The sequence below is a fragment of the Caretta caretta genome, chromosome 6 (genome assembly GCF_965140235.1).
Source record: "Caretta caretta isolate rCarCar2 chromosome 6, rCarCar1.hap1, whole genome shotgun sequence".
Lineage (NCBI taxonomy): Eukaryota > Metazoa > Chordata > Testudines > Cheloniidae > Caretta > Caretta caretta.
In genome coordinates this window covers 111307940-111319972 of record NC_134211.1, presented here as the reverse complement: position 1 = coordinate 111319972, position 12033 = coordinate 111307940, and positions in this window count along the sequence as shown.

The following is a 12033-nucleotide window of genomic DNA, read 5'->3' as shown; positions in this document are numbered from 1 at the left end:
ACTTCCAATTCTTCCTGCTGGTTTCCCAGGCTTCTTGCATTTGTGAATAGGCACTTAAGATAACTCACTGATCGTCCTGCTTTCTCAGTATGAGGTAGGAACCCCTCCTCTCGCGCTCTCCTGCTCGTGCTTCCTCCCTGTATCCCACTTCCCCACTTACCTCAGGGCTTTGGTCTCCTTCCCCTGGTGAACCTAGTTTAAAGCCCTCCTCACTAGGTTAGCCAGCCTGCTTGCAAAGATGCTCTTCCCTCTCTTCGTTAGGTGGAGCCCATCTCTGCCTAGCACTCCTCCTTCTTGGAACACCATCCCATGGTCAAAGAATCCAAAGCCTTCTCTCCGACACCACCTGCGTAGCCATTCATTGACTTCCATGATTCAATGGTCTTTACCCGGGTCTTTTCCTCCCAACGGGAGGATGTACGAGAACACCACTTGTGCCTCAAATTCCTTTATCCTTCTTCCCAGAGCCACACAGTAGACTAATTTGAACTACATACACCTTACTGGGTTCCTAACTAACGAAAAACTCAGGAACAAAACCTGGACAGGTCAATGAAGGCTTCTATTCAGTATGTAGTAACACTCAAAAAAACAAACAAAACATTAGGATGAGTAAAAAATGGAATGGAAATCTGTGCAACCAATATTGTTCTGTTCGGAGGTGTTAATGGGTGCCATCAAGCAGATCTTTGATCAAAAATCATAGACCTCATTAAAACTGGTGGGTTTCATTCAGACTAATTGGAAGGAGCAATGAAACACCTTTATGAAATGAGGTAGCTAGAGACAACTGAAGGCAAGACAATGGGCCATATGGCAAAGCCTGAGCAGAGCTAAGCCATGTGGTGGAGGGGATTCCCTGGGACTGGTTGCAAACACAGAGGCAAGGGCATTGACTGGCTGCAGCTGTGTCTGTTTGCATGTGTGAGAGGCAGAAAGCAAGGCAAGCAGTTGTGAGTGTGGCCCTAGGAGGGAGAGCGCTCTTTGGGGCATAGAGCTGGCAGGAGAGGTAGATCTGGGAACTGTGAGCAAGGAAACTGCTGTTTGTTTCTACTGTGGGAAACAAGATTTTGTGTACATTCTTTGTAAATTAACAGGATTGCACCAAAGAAATACCTGACTCCTATCCTCTATTTCTTCTCCTAAAAGAAACAACCCTGTAAGGCCCTGAGTATTGGCGAGCTGCTTAGTCCTAAGATAATGACAGGTTTCAGAGGAACAGCCGTGTTAGTCTGTATTCGCAAAAAGAAAAGGAGTACTTGTGGCACCTTAGAGACTAACCAATTTATTTGAGCATGAGCTTTCGTGAGCTACAGCTCATGCTCAAATAAATTGGTTAGTCTCTAAGGTGCCACAAGTACTCCTTTTCTTTTAGTCCTAAGAAGCACCCATATTATATTGCTATTATATAACTTCTGGTCACCCTCCCTCAAAAAGGCTAGATGGAGAGATTGAAAAAACTGGGCTTGTTTAGTTTAAAGTGGAGTTTGCAGGTGCACAATTGGTTATGTAAAATTGGAGGTTGGCTGGAAATTTGACCCTGTATTTGCAAAAAATATGCATAGTTTATCGTTAGCTTTAAAAGGCATTGGTGAATTTTTTTTTAATCTTCAAAACAGCACAAACAATTGGCAATGATCTATTTTGTATTTTAATGACACAACTTTACTAAATATTTTTCCCCACTTTCATTTGAAATTCTTTATCCATTAATCAGACTGCGTTGGGATAACATGTGGCAGACTTCTGATTAAAAGGAGTTCATAATAATCGCTCAGGAGGAAAATGCATGGACAATTAAAATGGTCAGAGCGGAACAGAGGTATTAATAAATGTGTCAGAATGATTGATCATAAAGAAGGAGCTTCCTTTGAATCTCTAGGCATGCCTAGCAGAGGAGGTCATGAAAGGTACCAAACTGAGAAGGGCTCCCCGAGGATACTTATGTGATCAAACTGTAAATCCTCCTTTAGATGAATGGAGTAAAAAACCCCATGATAACCCTCAGCTGCCAAACTAGAACCATATTTCTCTTCTGAAAGTAACATTTTGTTCACTTAGATTCAAGTAACCATTCAGGGTTTCAGAAAAGAAGAAACTTCTTTCCTCTTCTAATCACCACGGCTGTAAAATTTTAAAAGGACTGGAATTTTCACGATGACGTAAAAGGCACATTAACGGGTCAAAAATCACACTGTCCGAAAATGTGATACTTATTATGCTTACTGAATTACCAAAACTGAAAGGTTCGTGGGACGGAAAATAGAGGTCCCCCCCCCCCGGCCAGTTTGTTTACTTTGTGCATCTGACAGCACTTTGTGTATATTCTGCTTCACTGTTTCCTGGTATATTAAGTTAGCCATTTAGTATCTCCCTTACTGAAGACACCTATAGACAGGCAGGGGATGTGGGCTCTGGGGTGGGGCCAGGGATGAGGGGTTTGGGGAGCAGGAGGGGGCTCCGGGCTGGGGCAGGGGGTTGGGGCACAGGGGAGTGAGGGCTCTGGCTGCAGGTGCAGGCTCAGGGTGGGCCAGGGATGAGAGGTTTGGGGTGCAGGAGAGGCCTCTGGTCTGGGGGTGAGGGGTTCAGAGTGCTGGAGGGGGTTCCAAATTGGGGCAGAGGGTTGGGGGGGGGTGAGGGCTCCGACTGGGGGTATGGGCTCTGGGATGGGGCCAGGGATGAGGGGTTTGGCATGCAAGAGGGGACTCTGGGCTGGGGCCGAGGGGTTTGGAGGGTGGGAGGGGGATCAGGGTTGGGGCATGGAAGGGGGTCAGGGGTGCAGGCTCCGGGCAGTGCTTACCTCAAGCAGCTCTCGGAAGCAGCTTCATGTCCCCCCTCCAGCTCCTACACAAAGGAACAGCCAGGCAGCTCTGCGTGCTGCCCCATCTGCAGGCGCCACCCCCGCGGCTTCCATTGGCTGCGGTTCCTGGCCAGTGGGAGCTGCAGAGTCAAGGGCAGTGTGCAGAGCCCCCGGCTGCCTCTACGGATAGGAGCCGGAGAGGGGGACATGCCACTGCTTCCGGGAGCGGCACGGAGCCACAGCAGGCAGGGAGCCTTCCTTAGCCCTGCTGCGCCGCCCACCAGGCTTTTAACAGCGTGGTTAGCAGTGCTGACCAGAGCTGCCAGGGTCCCTTTTTGACCAGGCATTCCGGTTGAAAACTGGACACCTGGCAACCCTATCCTGAACACTCACTCCTCGTGCATTGCTCCAAAAGGGTTAAATCAACACAGCCCACACATGGTGTTCCCTCCTCTGGTTCTCCCTGCGCATTCTACCTTCCATGTGTCTGTTAGGGCAGGTCTACACTTCAAACTTACATCGGTATATCTATAATGTCACTCAGGGGTGTGAAAAATCCACACCCCGAGCGATGTAGATGTACCAACCTAATGCCTGGTGTGGACAGCACTATGTTGACAGGAGAGCAAGTTGTGTAGTTCGTAGAATCTCAGGGTTGGAAGGGACCTCAGGAGGTCATCTAGTCCAACCCCCTGCTCAAAGCAGGACCAACCCCCAATTTTTGCCCCCGATATAAATGGCCCCCTCAAGGATTGAACTCACAATGGTGGGTTTAGCAGGCCAATGCTCAAACCACTGAGCTATCCCTCCCCCCAGTTGCGTAGCTGTGTCTTCACTGAAGTGCTACACAGCATAACTGCACTGGTGCAGCTGCAGTACTGTACGTGTCGACAAGCCCTTAAACCAGGCCAACTTTTTAGGCCTGGGACTGCATTGCTGGTGCTGAGTGTATTATAAGTAATAATGATGCAGCTGTGAAAATCGTATCTGGGTTTGGATTCTGAACCTGCCCTTCCCTTTTCTCCCTGCAGCTCCCCCTACGAAAGGTTAGATTCAGAGTTTGAGTTCAGGCCCATTTCTAGCTTGGGCCATGCAGCCTGTAAGCAAGCAAGTTTGGTAGTAAACTTCTTCTGGGGGTTGAGATAATACTGCACCCCAGTTGTCCTCCAGATCAGGGGTGAGCCATGCTGACAGGGGGGCAGTGTGGGGAGGGGGGAACTTGCTCTGCTGCTGTTGTATAGATAAACAGAGGCCTTCAGTCAGCGGTGCTGCCGAGCATAGGCCTTTCACTAGTTCTAGATCCACAGCTGGGAGGATATGTTGCTGGAACAGATCAACTTGTTTCCTCAAATTTTCTCAAAATTTCTGAAATTTTGTATGCCAAGAATGCAACCAGTTTGCAATGGGTATGGTATGCTTAAAGGAGCTCATGGTCATTTTGTCCTTGGCAGTACTGGTGGATTCCACTTACTAGGATTCAGGAATAAAAATGGATGTTTATTTGAGCACAGTATATTTTGGGGAGACAAATGGGATTAGATACTTTAATGATAGTGATTCTTGTTCATGTGCATAGGTTTAAATGGACAGGTGAATTTGGTCAGAAAAGAATTGCTATATTGGCAGGGACCTAATTTTTTTTGTTTGTTTGTTCCCTTCCCTGTAGCATTGATCAGGAGTCCATTAGCAATAAGAGCATGTGTCCCCCAGGATCAGTTTCCTACTATTGAAGGGCTGTCTCAAGCACTGGTGGATACTGCTCGCCTAGTCCCCACTGCTGACTTGTTGGCTTAAGCCCTTTCATTTGAACTGCACTAATGAAAAATAACAGACACAGCATTTCTGAAACTTGTTAGGCAGCTGTGCTGAGCCCTACTCAACTATATCGCCTTCAGGGTAGGGAATCTCAAAGTGCTTAATTTTAAAATAGTTTATATTCATTTTTATAAGCAGAATTAGCATGGCCTTGTGTTTACAGAACAAGATTGGGAGCCAGGAGATCCAGGTACAATTCCTCTCTCTATTCCACATGTCCTGTATGTCCATGGATAAATCACATAACCTCTTTCTGTACCTCTGGTTCCCCAGCTGTAAAATGGGGATTGAAAGCCTACCACACAAGGGTATGGTGAGGCTTACTTCATTCATGGTTGTAAAACACTATGAGCTCCTCTGATAAAAGATGCTGTAGAAGTAGTTTTATTCTAAGAAAGGCAGCCTCGTTCCAACCAATATGTCACTGTGTTCTAGCTAAAATGAAAACATTTACATCTATAAGCAGTATCTAACCTGGTATAGTTTATGCTCACTGAAACCAAGTGTACTTACTCGCACTGTACATACCATATGTATCACCGGTGCTGAATCTTTGAAGAAAATATCATGCAGGGCAGTACTAGGTTGAAAAAAGATAATGTGGGGAGGAGGAGACAATAAGGGTATAACAATGTCATGATCCATGCCTCTGTACACACAGCATAACAAGGAAAGGTCACAGGATGCAAGCATGGGCTATTGGGCTCCCTAAACTCAAGGGAACCGGTTTTGATTTCATAGTTTTGACATCAGTCAATGGCATGAGTCCTGATTTACACTGGTGTAAGAAAGAGGGGAATCAGGCTCATGATCTCTACAAGCAGTTCATTTAGCAGTGGGAGCTACATGACATGCATGATAGTACAGCCCCAAAGAGCTGCTCCCTTCGCTTGCTCTTAAGAGTCAGTTCTCCCATGATAATAAATCATGGAAACAGCACATTGAAAGGGCAAGATTAAGGCTTTAAGCCACTGCCCACATTGTGGGGGAGGAAATAATGGGAACATGCACTCCAGTTCTCTCTCCCACCATAGCTGTGCCTTTGGCATAGTTGTAGAACCCTCTCAAGTGAGTTTGAGGACCCAGGAATATTGACATAATTTTATGTTGCAAAGCACCGTATTGAGAACTGCATCTGGAGAATGGGGCTTTGTTGTTGTATTTTGAGCTTTTGGATTGCGGGGAAAGGGAACTGTCGCCTTAAGAACACTTAAGAACAGGGCACTTGCCTGTACAGCATGTTTGAGAAGACTGTGTTCGGTGTGGGAGGTTTGGCCAGTGTGGCTAGAGCGTGGAAGATCCTGCCTGTGTAAGCTCCAAAAAGTCAGAACTTTATTTTACTTGTCCTTCAGAGAGTAGCATCACTGAAGGTTTAACATTAGGGCTTACCGGGGGGGGGGGTGAGGGGGGGGGACTGGATGCCTCAAGGCATTGTTAATGAGCTGCAGAGCCTTTCAGCTGTAGGTCACCAGGAAGAATCCAGACCAGTTCAGTAGAGCTGAAAAGTGGTTTGTAGTGAGTGGATATTTGGTGGGTCTCAGTTCTGGTTTCCTGCATCACAAACTAACCATCATGCTTTGAACTAATTGGCAGGCTTAGCAGAGATGCCAAGAATTGCCTGGGCCATGGAGACTGCTGTTCCTGGGGAAAGTCCGCCAGCTGGTCAGGGTTGAGCGATGCCAACAGGACAGGGGGTAGGGAAATTCTGCTCGTCTATAGATAAGCAGAGAGCTTCATTCATTACAGAGCTGACAAGCAGAGGCCTTTCACCAGCACTAGATCCACAGAATCTTTTAAAGCTAAGCTTTGTTTATATGCAAATGGTTACAAATATGCAAATGAAATATAATTTGCAGGAAATGTCACACACAGAGCTACACAAAACTTATGTCAACACTGCAACCAGAGGTGTGACTGCAGCTCAGGCAGGCCACCCTTGCTCTAGCTTTTGTCTGACTAGTGTGGCTAAAAAGAGCAGTGACCACATGGCAACAGACCCTGGCCTAGGCTAGCAACATCAGTACTTATACAGGGTCCAGGTGGGCTTGTACAGCCCATGCTCAAGCCCGGGCCGCTATGTCTTCCCTGTTGTTATTAGCTGTGCTGGCTATATTAAAGCTAGTTGCGGGTATGTCTACTGTTACACGCTGGGCGTGCAAGACTCTGTGCTTTGCCCCTGTAGAGGCGCATGACTCCTTGTGGCCCAGGCTAGGCTAGCCCATCTAGCTGTAACTGTGCCCATCTGTCATGGGCCGTATCTAGCCTGTGGGGCTCCCTACATCCTGCCCCAGAAAAGGAACAGTGAAGGTGGGTTCTCCAAGCCTGCCTAGAGAGGCCTCCTAGAAGCAGCCAATCACAGCACGGGAGGTTCAGATAAAAGAAGCTGCAGGGCCTTAGCCCAGTTCCTGACTGGGAGCAGGGCAGGGCACGGCACACCACACCACACCACACCACACCCAGCCACAGGCACTTGAGGGCTAGCCAGTGTTTGGGTCTGGCTGTGTTTGTGTAAGCTAGGAGAAAGGGGACCTAAGAACTTTAACGCTCAAGTAAGGGCTGAAGACAAAGGGGCCAGGAGGGAAGAGGCCCAGGGAACGAGCAGCGATGAATTGAAGTGAGCAGTACGTGGCTGTTGTGTATAAGAGCCCACTTTCCTCCACTAGTGAAGTAGTGTAAACCCTGAGAAAGGGACCAGGCCTGTTTGGAAACCCAAGCAAAGGGCTGAATTTAAAGGGCCCAGAGCTGGGGCTGAAGACCATGGCAAGGGCAGATAGACAGCTTTGTTGGAGTTTTGCTACCCTGGAAGGGGTTCATTTTGATTGTGTGACCCAGCTGGAGGGCTGAGCCACTGAGACACACCAAGCGAGGTTGACAGCCTACAGGGGGCACTAAGAATGTGAAAAGAACTGCAGTATCGCACATAGCAGCAAGAGGCGCTCAAGACGGGAGTACCCCACCGTTATAACATCTCTTGGCAATTCAGTTTGAGACTGTAGAAAAGGCTGGTGATCTAAATAATGAAGCATTAAGGGCAGCAGTCCAGAAGCTGTAAGCGTTCTGATCACAAGGTTTGTGACATGGGAATGCTTTCCCCTCAACCTCCCTGTGGAAGTAGAATGATGTTAGGCAAATGCTTATGATCTCACTCATTCTAAATATGGATATTTTTTTTAAAATGGGAAGCATCTAAAAATAACCTGTCCCTTTAAGTGATGAGAGGGCATATTTTCCAGCTGTGACTGAGGAAAGGTTTCTTCCACTCAGGTGAGGACGATTGCCCACTGATGACAGCCAGCTTTTGTCTCCTTCTTCATGTGGCATGCTCACAAAAGATAATATCTGAGGATGGATTAATAGCTAATCTGGTTAACTTCTATTCTTTCTGCACCCCACAAGATTCCTGGATGTATTCTAGCCAGTCAACATTCCTTGTACAAAATAATAGGGTTCGTGAAGAAAATAGAAAGAGTTGTCATAAGCTAACAGGGACAAAGACCTTTAAATTCTGCTCATTTTCTTTCACAGTTAGGCCCTGGTGAAGTATATAGTTGGTATCTAATTTCCTGTGTTCTCAGCATGACTCTCTGGGTGACACTTATGGGAATCATTAGGTCGCAGAGGAGGGCTCTGAAGGTAGATCAATATTAATGGCCCTGGGGTGTTTGCTGGGGCATTTTGACAGTAAATTGGGAACACAGATAATATTTCACCATTAAGCGAGCGTCTAATCTTTTAATTCTCTGTCAGCAACAACCCTCCTCACGCACCACGCTTCAGAATTCAGCGTCCCATAGAAAAGCATTCTTAAAGGTGAGGGCAAGGTAATTTCAAGAGGTGGTAAATGAAAAACAGAGGTCAAGCTCACAGCCAGGAATGGGAAAATTGGTCCCATTGTTACAGGAAGAAAAGAACATCAGAAGTCTTTTAGAAATGTCAAGAGTGGAGTATTGCTGTGTGCTCACTGCTGAGCAAGGGCAGTTTGAAGGAGGTAGGCTTCAAATACACCTCCTATACAAAAACACAGATGTTTTCTAGGGAACTTTAAATATTGGCTAGAATTATCTTCTGCTGAAAACACAGTCATTATTTCTCGAACGCGCTACCTACTGCAGAGCAAGCATTACAGGTTGCCGAATGGTGGCTTTTAAATCCTCTGACTATACCTGGAAGGTAAATGAAATGTTTGAACCTGAGCATTCATTTATATTTATAAGAGCCTGAGTCTGCAAACCCTTGTACCACTGAAGTCAGTGGAACTACTGGTGAAAGGACCCTTACATGAGGATGGGCTCACAGGATGAGACTCCAAGTAATTGAGACTCCAAATAATTTTAAAATAATGATCTGCTGAGCTGTTCTGTTAAGGAAACAGTTAAAGGGGATATTTAGTCTAGGATCATACAGCACAAGTCCCTGTCAGAGCCCCAAAGATCACGTCCCTTATCACACTTTTGGGCATGAACATCATAACTAAGGCTACAATTATGTCCTAGAAGTCACGGAATCCGTGACTTCCATTGATCTCTGTGACATTTTCTGCCCAGTGGCTGGAGGTCCCAGTCAGCCCCGCCCTCACAGCTCTTAGCCTGCAACCTGACGGGGGGGACCCCTGCACAGCTGCCCAGCCATGGCAGACCTCCTGCATCTGCCCAGTGGCAGCGGGGACTCCCCAGAGCTGCCCAGCTTCAGCCAGGGCCAGTGGCTGGGGACCCTGCAGCTACCAGCTGCCCAGGTGAGGGGACCCTACAGCCACCCAGCCCTGCCGGCAGGGGGACCCCACAGCACCCATGCACCACAGCAGTAGGGGACCAGGAGCCCCAGCAGCAGTGGGTGCTGAACCCACCTATCCCTTTTGTCAGGGATATTTTTAGTGAAAGTCAGGAACAGGTCATGGGCTGCCATGAATTTTTGTTTATTTCCTGTGACCTGTCCATGACTTTTACTAAAAATATCCATGACAAAACTTAGGTTTAATCATAACTACTGTCTTTATAGCTATGAATGAGGTGAGGCTTTATTTGGAGCCTAACAATGATACTTCCCAGCATGGTCGGCTCTGAAAACTTACCAAGTTTGCACCTGCATGAGCTCTGTACTTTGGAGGGGTGTGAACCCATTATAATGGTACTCCCACCCAGCGACCACTGGTGGTCTGATTTACCTCACCAGCCGACCTCCTGTGCACCTACAATTTCAGAAGATGATCATAGGGTCCCAACCCTTCCTGGTAGCTTCAACCCCTTCCCCACCTCCAGTTGGTCCCTCCTCTATTTGGCAAACTCTCCTGACACCCCCACCTCCCCAAGGGGGGCTAGCTCCCCAATTTGTCCCAGAAGCTGCCAAGCCCTTGACTCACAACTCATTGAAGGGTAGGACTGGAAAGGACCCAAAGAGGTCTTCTAATCCAGTCCCCTGCACTCAAGGCAGGACTGAGTATTATCTAGACCATCCCTAACAGCTTTTTGTCTAACCTGCTCTTAAAAATCTCCAATGACGGAGATTCCACAACCTCGCTAAGTAATTTGTTCCAGTGCTTAACTATCCTGATAGTAGGAAGTTTTTCCTAATGTCCAACCTAAGCCTCCCTTTGTGCAATTTAAGCCCATTGCTTCTTATCCTATCCTCAGAGGTTAAAGAGAACAATTTACCTCGATAACAGGTAATTTACCTCCTCCTGGTAACAACTTTTTATGTTCTTGAAAACTGTTATCGTGTCCCCCTCTCAGTCTTCTCTAGCCTAAACAAACAAAAAAATTTTCAATCTTCCCTCACAGGTCATGTTTTCTAGACTTTTCTAGACTTATCTAGAAGTTTCTAGACTTTTCTAGACTTATCTAGACGTTTCTAGACTTTTAATCATTTTTGTTGCTTTTCTCTGGACTTTCTCCAGTTTGTCCACATCTTTCCTGAAATGTGGCGCCCAGAACTGGACACAGTACTCCAGTTAAGGCCTAATCATCACGGAGTAGAGCAGAAGAATTATTTCTCGTGTCTTGCTTACAATGCTCCTGCTAATACATCCCAGAATGATGTTTGCTTTTTTTTGCAACAGTGATACACTGTTGGCTCATATTTAGTTTGTGATCCACTATGACCCCCAGATCCCTTTCCGCAGTACTCCTTCTTAAGCAGTCATTTCCCATTTTGTATGTGTGCAACTGATTGTTCCTTCCTAAGTGGAGTACTTTGTCCTGATTGAATTTCACCCTGTTCACCTCAGACCACTTCTACAGTTTGTCCAGATCATTTTGAATTTTAATCTTGTCCTCCAAAGCACTTGTAAGAGCTCTCAGCTTGGTATCGTCCGCAAACTTTATAAGTGTACTCTCTATGCCACTATCTAAATCATTGATGAAGATGTTGAACAGAACCAGACCCAGACTTGATGCCTGTGGGACCCTACCCGATACGCCTTTCCAACTTGACTCTGACCCACTGATAACTACTCTCTGGGAACAGTTTTCCAACCAGTTATGCACCCACCTTATAGTAGCTCCATCTAAGTTATATTTAGTATTTGGTCTTTTTGCACAGGCTGAGCACAAACATTACACACCAGAACTGATCTAAATTTTTCAGCTTAAAAACTATCCCGCTGAGAAATGTGGGGAAAAAGTCACAAGAAATTGTCAGTTTTCAACTTCTGTTAATGTGATTGAAGACTTCAAAACAGAACAAAAATGTTTCCAATATTCCAGTTAGTGTTTTGAAAACTGAAAAAAAATTGGATTTTTGTTTTTCCCTTTTCTTCTCCCCTGTCCCTCCCGTTTCCCACTAAAGAAAGAACAAGAGCTGGGTTTAATTTCTAATTTTTGTGTTTGGGGGAGGAGGGGGCGGGATTCCTCCATTTTCCACTGTGTAACTTTGGACAAGTTACAGAGTAGGAAAAGGAAAAAACATAAAAATATTTTTGGAAGCCCATCTGTGTGCAAACTATGTACACACACAACACTGGACCTTATGCTTGTTATCACCTTCAGTGGCAAAAAGCAAAGGAGAAAGGGCAAAGAAAAACCTGGAAAGTTCCCAGATTTTTTGGAAATGCTGAAAAAAAGGATCCCCTCCCCCCATTTTGAAGCCTTCCAATTGTGAATTTGTTTCCATTTTGAAAATTTTTCATGAACTTTTTTCCATTTTTCAACCAGCTCTGCTTAACACAGAGGCCTGAAATCTTTGAACTGGCCTGCCACTGCATGACCTAAATGTGTCTCTCCTTCCTTCTCCAGAGGCCTAAACACGTTCCCAGTATAAATGCCAATCTTAAAAACAATTTTTTATTATTTACCATTACAGGAAAAGAGCCAAGAAAGGGCTGCAACATAGAAGGGATAAGTTCTCCTGTAAATGTAAAAAAACAGTACTGTTACTCCTGGAGAGGTCACAAGATATGGTTCAGAAAAGGATTGTTGACCATGGAA